Here is a 16,420-nt window from a genome sequence, read left to right as displayed (position 1 = left end):
ATAAAAGTCGATCCTCAAAGGTATATTTTTAGTAGATCGTGACCAAAAAAAGTTTGGCCACCCTTGACCTATAGGTAAGTATACTTACCTACTAGGAAAATACTTTCTTGTTCGTTTCTTTTTTTAGTTTCTTTGTTATTAAAAATCTAAATTATTTGAATTTTACAAACTATGATATTTATAATACAAATATTGAAATATGGTTACAATGCCAAAAATATATATTTTTACCTACACAAAAGTGATTTTTTCAAACAACATTATATTTGTTTTTATTTGTATAATATAATAGGTAACCTATCTAATATATATATATTTTTTTATATATTTTGATTTTTAAAATGTTTTATATTTTTTCTTGGTATTGTACCTGCATTTTTATCACATTATAAGTTATACAATTCTTATGATTTATATTTTTTATGTCAAAGGAACCAAAAAAAATAAAAAATAAACGGTTATAAATTATATTTAACCATACCTTTAGTATACGCTCTAAATAAGTCATAGAATTATTTTTAATTAATTGATTTAAATTATTTAAATTATTTGGGAATAATGACTGAATCTACGCTACCGTGTCAATCTGTCAATTCGATACCTATGTCAGGGTATGGGATCGCTAACAGAGAGTCAACTATCAGGAAATGACCTGTCAATACTTACAAGTCATTCGGATCAGTAGAAATAGGAGTAAGAGGACGGAAGTTTAGACAGGCTTCAGTACGAGTGAGTACAGTATAAAGTTCTTCATACGTCAAGTGGACATTGCCTAATGTTTTTGTAAAAGATTTTTCATTGAATTAACGGCGGCTTCCCATAGTCCGCCGATATGCGGAGAACGGGGAGGTATGAATCTCCATCGAACTTCACTTTCCGTTGACACTTCCTCTACCTTCTTCTTGTGTTGTTCTGTTTGGAACAAATCGTACCACTCCTTTAATTTATGACTTGCACCAAAAAAATTATCAATATCATTATCATTTATCAGAGTCTATTATAATCATACTCTTTTCACGCCTATCAAAAAATCAATTTAGAGCACTATAATAAATGCTTGCGTGGATAAGTCTTCAACCGATTCTATGTGTATAATCTTGGTCGTTAAACATACGAAAATACATATATACCTACCTTTTTAATAACGGAGCATTACGGCGCTAATTAGATTTAATTAAAAATGGTCCAGCAAGATAGATTCCACATTTTAAAAATGGACGTGCTAGTGCAATGCGGTTGGCAGGTATTTTACCCATAATTGGTTGTATTACGACAGGTTTATGTCATCCGATTGGTTTGCACTGGTGCTCAGTACTTGCGAGCTATATTTCGACCGTTTAACGTGCATACCTACATCGTTCGTGTTAATATTTAAACAATAAGCGCGTAAAATGATTATCTGCAGGTAAAACGATAGGATGTCTCTGATAAATGTATATTGAGGCACCGTTTTTCAAAAGTCCTCCGCCTCCCACTCTTACCAAACCATCCTCGTCTATAAATGGGCACAATATTAATAACTTACTGGATGCTTTAACATTTTTTAATTGCATTAAATCATGTATTTCACAATAAAATTCTTTCCCTTGAATAATATTTATTATTAAGATATGGGCGTGTTTAATTTCTTCCTTGCTAAGTGCACCAGTTAACCTTGACCCTTACCTTTATGTAATAAATTGTATTTATAACGTAAACAATAGGCTATTACACGTAGTAATCTGCTCACAGACAAATACTTAATATTTAATAATGATAGTAAAAAGGTCTCGTTGAGTGAATTAGTACATACATTGAAAAAATAGTAACTCCTCGGAATTCAGGTATTACTAAATTCGACGTATTTTCGTTGTTAGGTCGTTTAGTTTGTCTCTAATAAAATTAGCCAGTCGAGTCCAAGCCACCATAATGAAATATTACTTAATTTCGATGGACAGCAACCGCGTGATATTATATCAGCGGGGTTCTCTTATTAGTGTTAACATATTTTGACCAATTTGTGATAGAAGTTCGTTCTTGTATTTCTCCGATCCTGTGAGCTACGAAAGTTGTCTATTTAGTTGAAGGAGACATAATAATCTACGCTAGGATGATTCTTGAATCGGACCAAAAATAACTTTTACTAACCTTCACATGTAATTTTGGAATTATTTTGCTCGCTAATCACGCTAGTAAAAGTGCGGCACATAATTCCAGTCTAGGTAAAGATATAACCTTCAACGGTGTGAGTGTACGACTTTGGACTTAGCGCATATTAATTTTGAAGTGTATATAGGTACGCCGGTGGAGTTAGTATACCCCTAAATATAAACAACAACCATATACATCAATACTAGCGTGTAATTGTATTTTTACGATATCGCCTTCGCACGTAATTTGTCGGGGTATCATTAAATTATATAAAAGGCATAATGAGGTTCTATATGCAATCCAACGTTCTTTAATATTACTCGGGAGCGACCCATCCCATTGTATTTTTAATCACCACAACTGTTGCAAATGTTACAACGTTAAATTGACCTGCATAATAGCGGGACCGACTAATCAAAATTAGGTCCTTTTGAAATTGTTATAATAGTTGCCTATTTTACTCCTTAAGATTAACATGGACAATATAGCAAAATATAGGCAAATTATACACAATCTCGGGGGCCAATGATAACAAATTGTTCGCCACTATTTTAATACAAAGTGTCCTGTATTATCGTATATAGTATTTGCTTTTTTTCGATGGTGAGTTGGCTTACTGTATCCTTACGCTTGACTTTAGGACTCAGCAACGACCCTCTTACTTTGACAGCTGACTTTTTCCTTTTTCGATGGTGAGCTGGTTTACTGTATCCTTACGCTTGACTTTTAGACTCAGCAACGACACTCTTACGCCACGATGATACTCGAGAAAAGGAACGATATGTCACTATACCCATTTCAGTACCGAGACAGTGTTCATTTCACTTATCAAATCCGTATGAATGGACCAAAAGTTGCAACAATAGCAATAATGCAATATAGCATGTAAATAGGGTAATAGTCGATTCGTTGTTACTTCTAGAAGCATAACAATTCATCTACAAACGGTTTTTATAACTACTGCTTCATCGTCAACAGTCAAATAAAATAAATTCCAAAACAAATATACATAAATAATTATTAATTATTATTTATTCCATACTTTATATTTTTAGATATGACTATTATAACATTTAATTATTGCAAATAAATATTACCTCTAAGAACACATTAACCTTATTAAGGAAGTGTATCTCTGTTCAATTAACTGATTTACACATCTAATTACACGTAATCTAATCAGTAATCACGTACCTATATTAATATATTCTGTGAATAATCTAATAAATATTATAAAAATACAAAAAAAAAAAAAATCTAATAAATATTACTTAATTTGAAGACTTAAATGTTTAAAAAACTGGAAAAACTTCTAATACTATAAAATGAACAATAGTTGGTCATTAATTCCGGGGGTTGCTATAAGGAATTCATGGAGAATCTAGTGGTAGAAACACAGCTCGGTTTCCCCAGTCCGCCGGACCGGTCTCGTCGATTCCCTATAGCACAGTGGTTCCCAACCTTATTTATTCTACGCCCCCTTTGTAGATTTTCAAAAATTTCACGCCCCTCCCACATATAAATTGAAAAAATTATAATTTTTTTGTTTACTTTACATTTTACAAATAAACTATATAATATTTAGAAAGACTACTTTTTTATTGATGATGGTAATTATAAAATATAAATAATTGTAAATAATATAGTATTATAATGAAATTATAAATTGACGTGAGTAATTAATTAAATTAGTAAAAAATATAAATAATAGAATGTATAATAAAATTAACATTTAATGTGAAGGCTGACAACACTTTTCTTTGGAAAATTTTTTAAAGTTCGGCTCGATGTTTGATAAAGAACACCTCAAGTCAGATTCGACATCCAAGCGATTTCTATGTTTGGTTTTTATAATGGCCAAGCTGGAGAACCCAGATTCACATAAATAAGTCGATGAAAATTGTACAAGGACTTGTAAGGCTTCATTTGAAATTTCAGGATAAATGGGTAGGTATTTTACCCAAAACTCTTCCAAAGAGCTGCCACTGTTAAAATCAATTTTTGCGCGTGAATCGTTCTTCAGCTCGATTGCCTGTTCTTGAAATGTATCCGGCAATGTGTCTAAGTTAGCACTGAATGGACAACTTGTTAAGGTCTATTCACACACAGCGGTGACATGACAGTGCCGTGACCGTGCCGTACCCGTTCCGTGATTCTACTTTCGTTAGAAAAATCCGGAAAATATCGCATGAATTCATCAGTCAAACAGTCAAGATGTTCAATCACTATACTTTTCAATCCAGCAAGACAAATAGATTTTTCCTCATCAGAGATATGTTCGTTCAATCGACGGAAAGACGAAAAATTAGGATAGCGTGACCAATTGCGTAGCTATGCGGCGGCGGCGGTGAGTTTTAAAACGTTTTTCGAAAAATGTTATGCTTTTTACGCCGTTTTTCGCCTTTTTTCACCTTTTCTCATCCCCATCATTTGCGTAGTTCGTTTGTTTTCAATGCCGCCGATGTGCGATTTGTACGTGATATCGGTCCATAGACTTCGTAATCACAATCAATTGCTTTTTTCGTTATTATTGAATAAATTACATTTAAATTTTTAACAAAGTGTAAATACATCGAATTATATACGATTACATCGATGTATATCGAGTATATCGGCTTACGTCGTTCCGCAGACACACAGCTTAACTGTTGAAAATTTGATTATTGTCGGCAACACAAACTATGGCTCGGTAGGTTAGGCGTAGGCTCCCTAAACGTAGGTTGCTAGGTAGGTCCGAATTCGAATCCCGTCGTACGCTCTCCGGGCGGCGACTGTTCCGTGTGCCATATGGATTCACACGGACGCCGGAACCCGACTTTCTTTGCATTTTTTTTTCAAATTTTTTATATTAATATATATTATACACATTATACAGGTTAGGTTAATATATTGTATATATTGTATTTGTGTTATTGTATCTATATGTTATTAAATTTATTAGGAATTAAAATTGCACATTTCTCAAAATTTTTATTATGATATTATATTTGTTTGTATGTAGGTATATTGTGTATAGTTTTGTATTTTTCGTAAATTATGATGTTGTGTACGGTAAAGCATGATTGAGCATAAAATGATTGAGCACAGAACATTTTATGCGATGTTTCCACATTCACATGGCCGAAATTTTGTAATTTATTATTTTCATGTATTTGTAATTATTATGATACCAGACGCGAGTCGTGAGCTCTGATGTTATCGATTAATAATTAGTTCCGGAGCAATAAAGTTCCGACGTTTTAAACATTTAAAGTTGGGGGAAAATATAAGATAATAAATTAAGATACAATTCCAAAATTATTATAGAAATAATATTAGTGTTCGATCACCCATACTCTGTAGTATTCTTGACTTATAATTTATAAACCATGCAGTTTTTATTTCGTACCATATTTTGATTTTATTATTTCCATAACTATTATTATTATTATTATTATTATTATTTTATTATCATTATCATTATCATTATTATATTATTATTTTATTATCATTAGCATTATTATTATTATTATTATTATTATCAAACAGATTTATAGAATGAATTATTTATGAAATCACCCCTTAACGCTTACGGACAACCCTTCCCCCTCCCAAAAACTGACAACGCTGGTTTACAGGTGCATTATACCTTTATACCGGACCCCGAATATTTATGTACGTGTTTATTTTCATTCCAAAAATCAACAATAAACATCATTTTTACAGACACTATTCTACTGTTGCGCCGTAACGGGTTGGCTATGTCAAATTAACTATAAAAATGTTACGATGCGATTTTCGAACATTGGTAATGATAGTTAACGAATACAATTTTTTACCTAAACAAATATTATACTCATGTACCAAAAAATCAGAATACGTGGTCTGTAATAAATATATAGGGTATTAGATTATTTGTATGTAAAATATAAGATAATGATGCATATCGATAATTTTCTTACCACCTAAGAGTTTGATAATAGCCAATAGGTTAATTCACTCGAACATCAAAACGAACAGCACGTACTGGTTGTGTACGGCTACGTACGGACAAAAGTTTTAGAATATGAACAAAATTTAATGAATTATCTATAAATCAATATTGGTGTGACTAATTGCTGCCTATTGGCGAGGTAAGAGCGCAACCATGAGAGAAGGGGGTCACAAACACCTAGCCGGTCTAGCTCATTAATAAGGGCGTTCCCACCGTCCGTGTGGTCGATCCCCTGAGTAAGCTAGTCTTAGCTATATCCATAGTGCCTGCGTGAGTGGGCGATTGTAAACTCCGCCAGAATACCGGTTAGATAAAAAGGTAATAAAATGGTCTAATGTGAATTCCGTCAGTTTTATTTTCTTACCTGTAATGGGTATATGGAAACTCTACCAGTATTAAGGCGTACGCAAGTATTTCCTATTATGTAAAACTAAATGATACTTCTCTACTAAGTAAACTCAAAAATTCAAAAAAAAAAAAATATTGTGTTAGAGAAAGCTATAAATACTATGTAGTTATAATAATGGATTTATAATATTAGACTTATAATGATTTGAATATTTACAAATTGTATCTTATAATTTTAGTTCACAGTTCAAAATATTATAAGTATTATAACATAATATAATGTCATAATAATATAATATAGGTTATTAGGTACTACCTACCCACTACCTACATATTTTTTGATTATTAGTTATTACAATTGTCTATAATTATTTTTTAACATAATACTAGTCATTGCAATTTGTATGATTTGTTCGAACAATTATTATTTTTGTTTTTAAGTTTTTTATATTTTTGGCATATACTTATTTAATAAGGATAATTATTATTATAAAATTATGTTTTTTTGTTTAATATTAATCTTTTTATTATATTAATTGTATAGTGTATACTGTTACTTGATTTTTGTCACATGCGACTGTGACAAAAGTTACATGTGCCTCAGTTTACATGTGCCTGTGTGAGTCCCATGTCTGCAGATGTGTTTGACGTTTGTGGCTGGCCAATTTTTATGGTCGATGCCGGGTTTTGCTAATTGCGTAGTTGTCGTAGCTATATATATTGGTAAGATTTTATTAGACTCACGGACTCCTCACAGTATACTTTTTACTACCACTTCATAATTCTGTGCGTTGGTCCTTCTGCCACATGTGGCCTATGCTAATTGGTGTGAACATTAAATAATAGTTATTGTTTTTTCCAAGGTCTTGTCGCAAATGCCAAGATTGTCCCGACAATATTGTGTGCGATGTAATATATATATGTATATTATGTGTATGTATATATAATATATATATCATATGTAGTATATTATAGTTATCTTAACATAGGTGCAAATTAAATTTTTAGGGGGACTCAAGCCACCCTCTCCATAGGCCATATCGCTTAGTACCACAGAATATAAAAATTAGTATTAATTACTAGATTTTGAACTGGGGGGACTAGACCGACATTTGGGGGGACTAAGTCCCCCCAAGACCCATCCCCCCTATTTTCACCAATGGTTATCTAATACTATGAAATATAATAGTATTATTAATTTTCATTGCGTATGGATATTAAATATTTGTTAACTTAAAACATTCTTTTTTTTAGTTCTTGAAGAATGCATAATTTGTTTAGATGGGATTTCCACCACTACAGCGGTTCCCTGCCAGCAACAGTTCTGTAGGGAACGTATCGAGAGCTGAATACAAGTGGGTACAAGACGTTGTCCGCTATGCAGAACGGAGATCATTAGGATACAAAAGTAATTATTTAATTTGCTTAATTGTTATGATACCAGTTTTAAATATTTTATGTTTCAATTTTAATAGCCTACCTCAAGAATCGCCAATCAGTAGGTAGGTACCCAAGAGCACCCACAGAATATTATATAGATACCAGGCCAAAAAGTATTACATATTTTTTCTTTACATAGATTGTAATGATAGTTTATTATAAAATATTTATATTTTTAATAAACACAAATATAAAATAGCACTCTGCAGTGACCGGTTGTTTTGATATTATAATAAAATAACTAACGAAAAATGTCTAAAATACTATTCGGACGTTTTATTTTCGGATATTATACGTGTAATGATTTCAGTTCTACATAGCGGACAAACTCTCGAATCCACTTCTCAAGTTTAAATACATACCCAACAAATTTTGCTGGCACTACTGTAGTGGTGGAAATTCCATAAAAGCAAATTATGCAATCTTCAAGACCTACCAGCTCTTACATCTGCAACCTGTTGTCGTCTCATTCAATATTTACTATACTTATACTATGTTACTTTACTGGTAACTTAGAGATAAATGTAATTAAGTTATTTTACTCGTTACTCAAATATAATTGTAATGAAATTATTTTACTTTCCAAATAGAAAAAAAAACTATTATATTTTTAGGTACATAACCAGAGTTGTAAAAATACCAAATTTTATTTTTTAATTGTATAATACGCCTACAAAAGTTGAACATTTTATAAATTTTTAACTACAAAATAATTATTAAATTTGAAATTTGAAAAATGTTATCAACATTTAAACTTTAAATCTTTATAAAAAAAAATGTTACCTATGTATTTTTAATATTTTTCAACTGCTATTGTAACAATATATCAGGAGCCTTTAATTAAAATATCACGTTTTTTTACCCAACAAATACAATTTTATTGATATTCATAGAAAAAAAACTAAAAAAATTAAAATTTGAAATGGTCCGTAAATAGCTCAAAAAAAGTCAAATTATTTTCAGAATTGTATGGTGTATAGATAATGCTTATATAAACATTCAGTGAAATTTTCAAGTATCTACAGTCATTCGTTTTTTAATTACAATAAAATAAGAAAATCGTTACATGAGATATCGAGTGAATATCAAATTTTGTAATATATGAACTTCAAACGTTCATAAAAATTTAATTTGATTTGTTTGTAGACATTTTCTATGGATAATCTTATATTACATTTTCAAATCTTAGATTTAAAAAGAAAAATTTTTACGAATTCTCAACTCAAAATAATTTGCTAATTTTTCCGTATTTTGGCAATATTTGAACTTTAAATGTTTATTAAAAAAACTGTGACAGCGCTTTTGAAAATTACTGGGAATTTTAAACTTTGACCTCTCCAATGCACCAACAATATTCACTATCCCATCGAAAAAGATACTGAAGTTGAAAATCGATGCATTATTTTGACTACCAACTTATCGTGTACACAGACAAAAAAAAAATTTAAAAATTTAAAAAAAAAACACATCATTGTAAAATTAATACATTCATCGTTCCACTCAGAATCTAAAACACTGATAAATGGTAGATCTATAATAAAGATAAAATATACGCAATACATAATTTTTAAACTGATAACGATAATACAACGACGTAGCACGGCCACCTGAGTAACATAGTTATTGGTAGGTGGTAGTCACGATCACAGGAAAAAGATTTAAGCACCAAATAACTATTTTAATCGTAGACCTATCAATCTAAGTTCTATCATTCTATTGTAAATCGTTCGCAAATCGTATAGTCTGATATCTTACTGATAACTGAAAAGTCACAAGTCATACCTAATTATCGTTGACACTAGACCGCAGTGGCGGTTTTGGGGGTGAGGCAAGTGAGGCGCCGCCTAACCTAAAATTTTAAGTAAAAAATACTATTAAAGTATTTCTTGGCCCACCGATAGCATATACATATTTTGATATTAATTTTTAACGTTTTTATGATTTTATTTGAGAAAAAAATCTTCTTTGCCAAGTTTAACAATATAAATTATTATTTATTATATTGTAAATGGTAAATCATTATATTATTTAGTGTTTATTACCAAAAATAGTGATAAACCGATAAGAAATGTATGAAATAATTATTACGTAAACAAACGCTAGTGTTTCAACCGGCGGCAATGTTCCGATGACGTCAGTAGGCACCGTTTAACTCCGCCTCAGAGTATGTACTATTGTGTACATGAATTACACACACAAGCGTATGTACGCGAATGCACGCGACAATTAAATAACTAGAGTTGCGCATGCGCAATGATCATTGTGAGGCTCGACTAATATCGCCGTATGTACTAAAAATAGACTCGGTATACAGGAATATATAGTCAGCCGGCATTTCAACGTAAAAACACATTATCAGTAAAGATGTTATTGTTACAATCGAGACTCGGGACAGTCCTAATTGAACCGTTGTCCGTTGTAATATCTATTGATAATAATTTTATATTTATCATTAGTGATTTCTGTCTTGACGTCTTGTACGAATGGTCGCTTGTGTTTTACACTTTTTCGATGATTCCGGTTCGTCTTAACGTCTACGTTAAAATATATGTGCGAGTGCTGCAGTTTTTTGTAATAAACATTATTAAATTAATTACTGTTGGAGTTATGACGTATCCAGTGACAGACGTGGTAGTTATGTTGTTGGAGACGTCGTTTCGACGATGGAATTCTGATAGTAAAAATGATTTACTAAAAGTGGGTAAGCCTATTCCGATTTTGTCAGCTTTGGCTCCTGACAAGAAACTAAGTAAGGTATTCTGTAGGTCATTTAATCCAAATTTTTATCAACAACACTCTTGGTTATGCGGGAGTCATTATATACAAAAATTGTTTTGTTGGGCATGTTTGTTGTTGGGTAAAATGAAGTCTGTGTGGATTTTTTTATGTTTTTAAATTAGATTTATTATGAATTCTAATTTTGTATTGGGGGGGGGGGGGGGGGTTGATACATAGGTTGCCTCACCAAAAAAATACTACCAGAACCGCCACTGCTAGACCGCACTATAATATTGTACTAAATTCTAATAATATTATACTATTTAACTACCTACAGGCTTATAAGTTCCTAAACGTTAGTTACTGTTTCTTTTTACTATGGGTCGACCTTCAAAGTAAAAAGCTATTGTTGAAAAATTTTTTACCAAGTATTATGTTGGAAATATTGGAAAACGAAAATGCTTATTTTGTAAAGAGGCCTATAATGCCCATAATGCATTTCGTTTGGCAAAACATTTATTTATATGTCCAAAAGTAAAAACTGATTCAAAATTACTAAACACTTAATAATTAAATAATTAAATTTGTTGGTGCCCGATAAGCTGTCGTGACTGGAATAAGTTGTTTTTCCCGAGCAAAGGTCAAAGTCTCGGTTCCACGACGATCGCTGTCCCGCGCGCCTGCTTGACCTACCGCAAGCCGTTGTATCATACGACCGAGTTCCCCGCGAGTCCGCGACTTTTAGTCTTGTCCGGTCTCCGGTTTAGCGAGCCGTTCGTACCGTCGTATTTACGCTCGTGACGACGACAATTATTGATACAATCCGGTCGAACGTGCTCCGCCGGCGAAATTCGTGCACCGAACCCGAAAAAATAGTGCGTTACCTACCTATTGTCGTGTACCGTTCTTGGGCCTCATCGTGGTCCAGTCACCATTTCACCAGCCAACTGCCATCATACCAGCCCAAGTCACAGCATAAAGGTTAGGTCATAATCTGTATAATATATAAAAAGACTTGTCCTGGGTGATTCATCACCGCCTAGCCGGAACTGCTGAAGCTATGGATATGAAATTTTCGGTAAATGTACTTATTACTATGTATGGGCGCACTAAGAAAGGATTTTTCGAAATTCGCATTTGAAAGGGTAAAAATAGCATAAAATGGTCAATTTTTAATTAACGGTGGGTGAGGTTCGCGGTACCGCAGCCGTCGATGCGCGGTGGCTAGACGTGGCCGCCCAAATTTCCCCTTCCGTGTCACCGCCGCTGACACCGCGCCCGCTACGCCACCGACCTACTTAATACCGAACCGAAAATAAACCGAACGACGAGCAGATAATATATAGATATGTCTCGGATACTCAACACTTTAATACAGGGGTCGGCAATAGGCGGCCCGCGGGCCATGTCCGGCCCGCGGAAGGAAAAAATATGGACCACCAAAAATTTTCTTAATTTTCCTATATATCCTATGCATCACTCCCCTCACCCTTCATAACAAAAATTTAACTAAAATTGAAATCGATTTCATGAGGCGCCGAGACAATAATAACGGTTAATCATTATCTGTGTTGTTGTTGAACGTGCCGCAGTCACGGCTGCGGGCCGAGTCGCTTGCATTCGCGCGCGCGCGCGCGCGTGTGTGTGTGTGTGTGTGTGTGTGATTTCAGAGGCGATCTATTTTTATGATTTATTAGGAAATTACGATAGCGTTCATCGTATAAAGCTGTTTATAATAATAGACGTTGCTACAAAATTATTCAGACTTCCAAAATCTTCACTTCAAATGGTAATTATTGATTTGCAAGAAGATATCTCATTGCAAATGAATAAGACTTCGTCTACTGAAGATTTTTGGATAAAACATGTCTAAATGTCTTGGATAAATACATGAACTGTAAAACCCTTGCCATAAAATTAGTTACTATGTTTGGCTCCACTTATGTATGTGAAACTTCGTTTTCAAAAATGACGTTTTTAAAAAACCGATACCGTTCAAGATTAACAGATCACCACCTTGAAAACACTTTACGCATCAGTTGTTCTCCAAGAGTACCAGATTTTAAAAAATTAGCCCAAGAAAAAAAATGTCATTTTTCTCATTAAATTTTGTTATTATTAGTATGAATGTATTATTACTTAATAAATAATTAAATATTAAATACTGTGTCTAAAAATGTGATTTTAATACAAAAATAAATACATTAATGATAAAATTATGTTTAAGATTTTTTTGGCCCTCGAAATTTTTTTTTTTTAAATATCTGGCCCGCCATATAAATTAATTGCCGACCCCTGTAAGCTTAATCGATAATAACACATTATATTATTAATTTGGATTTTAAAATAACACGGTGGCATGTGTCATTTATGATTCTATTATACCGCTTGCCATAATCGACGACGCACACAGGCAGGAGTAGTAGTAGTGGAGGTAGGCATGCTGAGAGTTGTTGGTATAGATAAAAATGAATGGTTGTGTGTAGATTAGACCTCTGGGAAAAAGTTAGGCTAATTTAAAAAGTGTTAAATTTGTTTTTTTTTTTATTCATCGGATTTTAGTACGGTTGCGTTAGGCTTTTGTATTGATTGATTATATTAATCCACCGTGGGTGGAATTAAGTAAGAATGACAAACTTGGTACAATTTTTATACTTTAGAGTTAAATCATACACTTACGTACACACAGCACGGGGTCCGCGATCTACCGCAGGTAGATTGCCTACCAGATAAAATACTGCTGCGAATCAGAATTTTTATTCCGGGCAACAGAAAAGTTAGGATAAATTGTGAACACCATACACCATACACCGAATATTAAATATCGAATTGAACAAAATTTGAGTCTTATAGAATTGGTACATTTAACGGGCAACGAAGTGCCAGCGGGATCAGCTAGTATTACTATAATTATGTTCCGACGTTCGTCATCGTCCATCGAACAAAATATGTTCACACGATTATGTAATATCGTCATCGCCGCCGTATTATATAGTTTGTACCTATTATCAATAGTTTTTTGTTCGCCTGATTAGCGATATAATATAATATTAATTATTATTTATTATCACTGCGACTAACACTACACGATAAGCACCATTTGTTGTCATTATTATTATTATTATTGTTATTTACATAATTTGAATTAATAGCATATATTTTTTTTACCATAGACATTTTTGGTGTTACAATTATTTCATATTAAATTATTATTGTTTGTAAGGTTCCCACATTCATTATATTATTTATTTCCGTTTCCACCATTTTTATACAGTCCAATATCATTGCACGGCTAGTGCCCGTACATCGTCGGGGCAGTAATCGTCAGCCAGCGGTCGCCCGTGAGTGGGCAAAATGTCCTGACGACAAATTACGCCGTCACACTGCGCGGCTGCTCAAATCAGGTTGCCCCCACATAAAATTAAAACCTAATATTTAAAACTTATACATTTCCATATTATATTTACTATTAGTTATTAATTTATAACCAGACTGCCATTACATAATTTAATAATCAAAACGCATCATTATTCATCAATGAACAGCAATATTATTGATCTTACATCCATATTACACTCTGGTAGCTATATATTTAACAATTATCTAAACTCCATACGATTTTTGTAAAATACCGTATTATACAATTGAAAAATAAAATACGGTATTTTTACATCACTGGGTAGGTATGTGAAAATAAAATCATAATACATATAGAACACAATAAGGACTTAAACAATTATAAAAACAAACCGTTTCTTTTAAATGCCAAATGAATATAATGATTTATAGCGGTGCAATGTAAATATTTCGAATTTATTTAATTATCGGAAAAATAATATTATTTTCTAATGTAAATTCGAAATATAGTAATAATTATAATAAGTATTTTCAAATTGAACAGTTTTTGTACAACACTAAATTCTTTATAAAACCTGTATAGTTAATGGGAGCGTATAAAACTTAAGAGTCCACACTAGATATTCATAGGAAACGTTCTGCGAAGGTACCTCCTATTTATAGGAATCAAATTAAATAATAAATTGAATTAACTGTTCTCGTGATTTACGGTAGGTACAATTAGACATGTCAAATGTCAAAACAATTGAAAACTGAATTGTGGCGAGTTAAATTAAATATATATATACATGATAGATTGGTAAACATAATAATACTCGCATTTTTTTTCGTTACGTTACTACCAAACACTGCCATAGATCTACGTGTGCAGGCCTTCCTTAGTACCTCAGTAGCGCAACTACGGGAGTGCTAGGGGGTGCTTAAGCATTCCCCACTTAACTTTAAGCACTCCCACGTTCTATGTCGTTGTAATTTTCAATATTTTAGGTTTTTTGTACTATAAATATCAATGCAATTTTATTTGTTGGGTCAAAAAGCTTTAAATTGTAATACAAGGCTCCTAATATACTGCTACAATGGCAGTTGAAAAATATTAAAAATACATAGTAATAATATTCGTTTATAGTCATTTAAAGTTGGAATTTGAATAAAATTCGTAAGATTCACGGAAATGTGTAAATTGTTTTCAGTTAGAAATTCATACAAATTTACTTTTTTAAATCTAAGAATTGAAAATGTAATACAAAATTCCTCAAAAGTGTATATCTATAGTATAGGCGTTTATCAAAAAAATCTACTTTTCGGAGGGTCAAGTTAAATGTCTATGAGTGTTCAAATTATTACAACATCGGATATTCACTCGATGTCTCATGTAGCTATTTTCTTATTTTGTTGTAATTCAAAAACGAATAGTTGCAGATATTTTAAATTTATATCGTATGTTTATTTTATCAATTCCTATACTTGATAAAACATTCAAAATATTTTGACTTTTTTGAGCTGTTTCCAGACATTTTCAATTTTCAATTTTTTACCTTTAGATTTTATAAGAGGTCAATTCGCTCTAATTTTAATACTAACGAAGCTACACGTGTTCTGCTGAGCATAAAATTTGCTATGTTACGCACTTGTAAGACGGAGACAACACATGCGGGTATAACGTCCTCTTAATACCGATAGAAACATTTCAATACGTTTTCATTAATTAATTTTTAATATTTACTTGCCGAACCCATTAAACGATAAAATTTGAATACAAAATTATACGTATCATCCTCCGGAGGCAAAATAAACAACCAATCACGGGCGAGGCTGTGACGGGTCTGCTAGTAATTAATATTTTCATGGGGAAAAAATTTGATTTATTCAAATTAAGGTAAATCGGTTTTTAACTGTGCATGTAAACGTTGCAACGTTAACTGTTTTGGTGGAAGTGTATTATACTAATACAGTTTTAGACGCGTATGTATACAGGTATCCTAATTCGGAATTGAATCAATACGAATTAATGAATGCATGTAAACATGATATAAAAATCTCCCATGGTCCATGAAAATCGGTAAATAAATGATACGGTCCCGTGGTTTAGGTACGTTGCTCTTTTGTCTGTAAAAAGTGTAAAGTCGAAGACCGTGTTGGAATGTCCAGCAAGTCAGTCACCTGATGTAAAAATCGATTAACTTTAAATTAGCCACCATAGAAAATCTAGTTGTCTCGGGATCTTAATTACAAAAATAATTCATGAAAATATTCAAATTTCAAATATTTATAAAAAATATGAGACATGAAAGTTTTTGCCGCAAAGTGTACATATTATTATTATGTATATTAATTATTACCATATGGCATATACAAATACACAATAACATTTTCAAAATATTTAAATTAATTTGTGAACCTATTCACACCATTCTACACTTTTCACTTCTTAGTACAATAATTAAAGTACATCGG

The sequence above is a fragment of the Metopolophium dirhodum genome, chromosome 1 (genome assembly GCF_019925205.1).
Source record: "Metopolophium dirhodum isolate CAU chromosome 1, ASM1992520v1, whole genome shotgun sequence".
Taxonomy (NCBI): domain Eukaryota; kingdom Metazoa; phylum Arthropoda; class Insecta; order Hemiptera; family Aphididae; genus Metopolophium; species Metopolophium dirhodum.
Note: the sequence above shows the minus strand (reverse complement) of the source record.